A 6,000-nucleotide genomic window follows, 5' to 3' on the forward strand; every position below is an offset into this window, starting at 1 on the left:
CTTATTTAGCAATTATTATATAAAAAGTTTCTCTTTTTCTTTCAGCACTTTTAAAATACTAGTGACTTTAACCCTAGCCCACAAGGGCTTTGATGTTTATTCGAGAGGGGGGTCACATTTCTTAAATGTATACCCATGTTAGCGTTTGACGGGATCTTAACTTAACTGATAAGCAAAATACCTTACTACTCTATATGATAGGTTTTTTAATAATTTTAATAAAACCAAAACTAAACTTCAAACCAATATTGCATTCATAGGATTATATTGTGTGCTTTTAAACTAAAATGGAAGACTGATTTATCTGACATTTATCCTTTTAAAACAAAAATTTTGATATGATGATTGTTTGAGGAGAACTAATGAAACAAACACAATGTAGAAAACCTTTGCTTTAAAAAGTCAAATACATTTATTTTTGGAAATTTTTATATTTATAATTATAGCAAGCTATCAATGTATTATCAACCATTTTTAGAAATTAGGAATTTAAGGATCGGTAAAAATACATAATAGCTCCCAGATTTATATTTTTTAAGTGAAAGAAATTTCCACGCTAATAATAAAGGTACCTTCTCAAATTAATCCTTTGCAATTTAAATCAAAATACCTCTAACATATTTTAATATGTTTACGGTCTGTCCGTTTAGATATCAACAACGAATGAATCGATGGAGTTCTCCAGTTTAGTAAACCCTAATATTGGTAGATGACAGGTTTTTAACTAGTCAGGGATGCTTCTAGGGGCTAGGGACACCACTGCATGTATATTTATATACTAAAATATTCCTTTACTTGTGGTAGTATGATCTAAAATTTTGAAATTAAAACACTTCCTGTAGAAGTAGAGTGTAGAATTAGATGGTCTCTTCCTGAACCTATTAAGTTTTCTATCTTAATTAGTACTTTCTTCAGACATCCAAAATTTATCCAATTTTTGTGATAACCGTTTACAAGGGTCAATGGGGTAAAAAGGATAGCTAAACATGGATGACAACATCCATAAAGCAAAGCCCTGAAACTGTATGAAGAACGTGCATTGACACTTGTAGAATATCAGAACTGAAAAAAGTAGAATATAAATGTTTATGTCTAAACAAAATTGTAAGTAAATTTGTTGTAAATTATTTTTTTAGGTTGAATAAAGTTGAATATATGTATGTTTGTAGTGTAAAGTAAGCTTTCTGGCCTTTTATCTAAAGTTATTAGCCTAAATTAAAATAATTAAAAACAAGGATAAATAGACTATCATCATTTATGATGAAATAAACAGTTGAAGGGAGGTATTGTCAAAAAATCACATTCTTGCTCGATAAGACTCGACATAGTGTCCGACAAAATGAGCCGTGTGACGTCATAAAAGGGAGAGACAAGAGAAGAGGTGGGAAAGGAAACCCCTGTAAAATAGATGGATCTATGTCGGAAACTTTGTCGAGTCTTTTCCTCGATACAACTCTTAATCAAAACATTTTTAAAATCCTTCAATAGACAAAGAAGAACAAACTGACTTATGAAATTTCTATACCTTTAGAAAATAAATAAATTAATAAAAGAATAATTTAATAATTTGTGGACGTTGTAATCCTTGTTTTAATTTTAAAATTGGTGCTGAAGTATTTAAAATCAATAAAAAATAGTTATTAATTAAATTGACATTTAAAACATATAAAATTTATGATACACTTAAAAACATTTAATACCACCCAAATTCAAAATAAACAATAAATAATATTAATCACGTCCTTCGGCGGCGAAGCAAAATAAAGCGAATAATTATTTAGATGAAAATTATACAGTAGAGTAAAATACAGTAAATATAGGAACATTTATTGTGTAAATATTAGCAGGTATCGTCATTTAGTAACTAAATTTAACTCTTCGGTTACATAGAACATTTGATTTAAAAAAATAATATCTTTTTTAGGTTTAAATGTCAATAATCAATCAAGTTAACAGTTACATACAAGTTACTTTCTTTGTCCGTTTGACGGACGGACAGAATTAAAGACATGCCCTGATTATAGAGTAGCTGCGCTGTTAATAAAATAATATAAAACTCATTTTTTTACCTCACCCGCACACCCGTGCCCACACACACACATACACACAAACTCGTGTGTCTGATTATAATTTTATTGCCTAAATTGTAAAATTATTATCTGAAAGAATAGAACAGTTATTGCATCAAATAAACCGAAATTGTTTTGAAATTTCAGACAAAATCCTTCGCCCCCAAACTATTTCTAGTAGAGAAGCCCCTCTATCAATAAGATTTGTATGTTTAAACATTCGAACAGTGACTAGCAAATTACGTTAACTTGGTCGGCTAAAGAAAGTTTTGATATCAAAATATACCTTAGTAATTTGTATAACTTTATATAAAAAATATGCAGTAAGTTAAGGGTCGTTCCACTCGTAAGGTAAAGCTCTAGTTATCAATTTTGGCATGATAAGATAGTCCTACGGATTTCAAACTTTACTTAGTGATTTCAAAACAATAAAATACATGAAAACGTAGTTACCTACCGTACGATCATTTCCAGAAATTATGTATGTCTGTAAATTATAATTGTTTTGCTTGTTTATCCAGCTCTCTCAAATGTTGAACTTTGATTTTATGTCATTCTTGTTTTCTGATAGTTTTAGCTTTTTCAATTAAAATTGTAACTCTAAACTTGTTTATTTGTTATTATTCTCTAAAGCTGCTTTTCTATAAAAATAAATACATCAGTTTTGATAATATTTTTTCATTAAAATGCATGCTGTAGAATAACTAAATATAATTATTTAAAGCTATACTATTCATGGGTTACATCTTTGGCAAGTCGTTAGAGTAGTAGGAAATGTAAACCTGACCCTATACAAGACAAAAAATTTACTTATATACTTTACCAATAACATCTACCTGACAATAATTTTTCAGTGAAGCTTTGATTTGGTCGAGGTCATTTTAAATCTTTTTTAGATGCTTGATGATAATAAAACATCAAATGCTCAATAAAATGAAAATCTATAGATAACCTTATTTGACATTATAATACCTGTCTTAATACCATTTAATCTAATTTGTAAATAACACAATAAATCTATAACAAGCTTGTATTCCATTCCAAATGAGGTGGAGTTATTTTACTAGAGTGAGGCTTTTGTGTATATTTTTGTGTTCTTGTGCTGTTTATCTGTTATAATCTATACAGCCGACGTGTGAACGATAGAATTTACCCTCTCCCCCATTAATTTTAACTTTTTAAAAACGCTTTGGAGCTCCCTTTGATAATTTTTTTTCAGCGGGGGGGGGGGGTGGGTATTTTTCTCGCGGGTGTCGCATACCCCTAAATTTTCCCTGGCCCTACATTTTTTGTAACAATTAGCCTAGCCGTTTACGAGATCTTTTAATAAATTATTACAAATATTTCACTAGCATGGAAAATCTATTTTTATTATTTCAAATAAGTTTTGTCAAACCCAAGATCTACAATACAAATATACTCAAACGCCACACCGGTAAAAATGGGAGGAGCCCAAATATTTCGGGACTTGTCCTATCACATACCAATAAAACAACCTGTGTGTGTGTGTGTGTGTGTGTGTGTGGAACATTCCTTAAGGATTAAATTTATAATAAACAATAAAACATACAAAACACCCCCTTTTGTAAAATAATTATAAGCTTATTTAAATCAATTTTAGAATTTATTTCGAAGAATTCTAAACTTTTTGCGATTAAATAAAACTAAGGTCTAGAATCTTTCAGATACGATTTATGTTTGACATAGGAGGAATAGGCAAACAGCTTTTAAAAAAGGCATAGTAAATAGATAAATTATAACTAAGGAACTCTATTAAGAAATATAAAAGATTTCTTCTTTAGGGAAGCTTTATCTTTTCTGATTAAGGCTTTTATAAGTTTCCAAAAAATATTCTTAAAGGTATAAATGACTTTATCTTCACAAAGAAATAGCAGTCTGTCTTAAATACCAAACAAGAAAATCACATATCAAACAAAGAGTTATGGTTGGACAGACCAAGTGAATTATAGAGAAGCCTCGCTACTAACTCATAAAAATAAGGTTAATATTATCAAAGATTATTTATTTAATTTTTAATCTACTCCGCCCATTTTTACTCCATATGACAAATATTTAACATATTTATAACATAGCAAATATTATTGCAAGGAGGTTAGAATTTGTAATTAATCAAATAAGAAAATACTTTACTTACATTACTAGCAGCTGTAACCCCTAGTCCTTGGGGCTCAGAAACATTTTTCATGGGGTTGAGGTGTTATTGCGAGATGATTTCATATGGTTGGTTATATTTCCTATTTTCAGAAAATAGCCTTAAACTTGCCCAGAAGCAGGTAAGAAAGTTTTCACCATGATTATAGAGCAGCTTTGCTTCTGAAAAAAAGAATTAGAGCGTGATTTTCTATATCAGATTGTCTCATTTGATTTTTATATGCAGAAGGTCCTTTGTCATAATGATTAAACTCTGCATGATTCGCCTTTCTAACATAAATTCCTTTTTAATTGATACTTGAAATTTTGTCAAAATTCGCTACTAAAATCAACATTGGCGTACTGATTTTCTGGTAAAGACTAACCCAGTCAATGAAGATATTTTAAGACAACATATCATCACAATTGTTTGGCAGGGTATAAAGTTGCTTCAATTTAAGGGTTGAAATAGATATTCATTACACAACATTTAGTTGGGCCAATTAAGGTTTGTTTCAGTTTTGATAGCTATATGCAGTGGTTGGGCAACTGCAATGTTATACCCCCAATGGTTCTGCAAGCTTTGTTGTAGTTTGTTGTTGGATTTACACTGGAATCTTAATTCATCATATCATACAAACAGACAAACATCCCTTATATTAAATCTTAAATATTCGCATAAATGAAAAATATAAAAGGCAGAGATTATAAAGAGAAGTTCTGACCACTGACATAAAAATGAACATTGTTAATAAAACTATTAAGAGACATGATGGGAAAAAATGGTTAAAAATGGAAACGTGATATCCCAGCATTCTATTCAGTAGTTTCCAAAGGAAACTTAATTTTAAAGAAATAAATTAAAGGCATTTAAAAGATAATGTTGTTTTTAATACAAGCTAAATTCTTAATTGCAGAGGGAAAAGGTTTAAGCTTATCAGAGTAAAAATAGCTATCGATCCTTTTTGAAAATCATACATGGTAGGGTAGATGAAAAGTATTACCTTTCTTTCAGCACTTGGGACATAAGCAATAGACTGTAAATGATATTGCCCAATTCCAACCTCCTTTTGGGGACTGGATTTGATTTAAACCTGATAGGGCAAAGTTCAAACTTTTCCACCAATAATTTCAATCTACAGAAGGAATAGATTTGTTTTCGAAAGTCGTGATGTACATTGTTCCTTATTTTAACGTTCATAATCCCTAAACATTACTAATTCATCACAGACCAACAGATAGAGTTAAGTAGAGTACCTACGTTGGGAGATTTTTATTTTAAAACTTATTTTCTTGCTATTGAAACCAGTTCCAAACAGTTAAGAAAATAATATGTATCATATTTTTTAACATTTTTTTGTCAACACTTCATCTCTATCTTGCTGGCAAAATTGTGTGATTGATATTTCCGTATCCGCGGTCAACTGTCAATACAATAAAAACATCAAAGACATATCCTGTTTATCTGCCTGACTGATCTAACCATCCAGGCCGGGCTAGGAAGCTTTAAGAAAATTGATCGTATGAAAAATTGGAACAATTAATCAGCCCTAGGTCCAATTTGTATCCCCACCCCCCTCCTCTTTTTTCACACTATGGAAAATAAGACTATTCTTTAATCTAAATAATCCTTATATAAAATAATTCCTGATTTCTTCATTTCTAGGAAGCTCCGCATAGGTCTTTAAATAGTTTAAGCCTATTTCAGTTTAAATTTAGGTCTTTGAATAAGGAGCCCTAAGATTCTATCGGGCCAAGCCACTCGTATTGATATAAAAAC

The sequence above is a fragment of the Acartia tonsa genome, chromosome 4, assembly GCF_053477335.1.
Source record: "Acartia tonsa isolate MP-2025a chromosome 4, ASM5347733v1, whole genome shotgun sequence".
NCBI classification, from domain to species: domain Eukaryota; kingdom Metazoa; phylum Arthropoda; class Copepoda; order Calanoida; family Acartiidae; genus Acartia; species Acartia tonsa.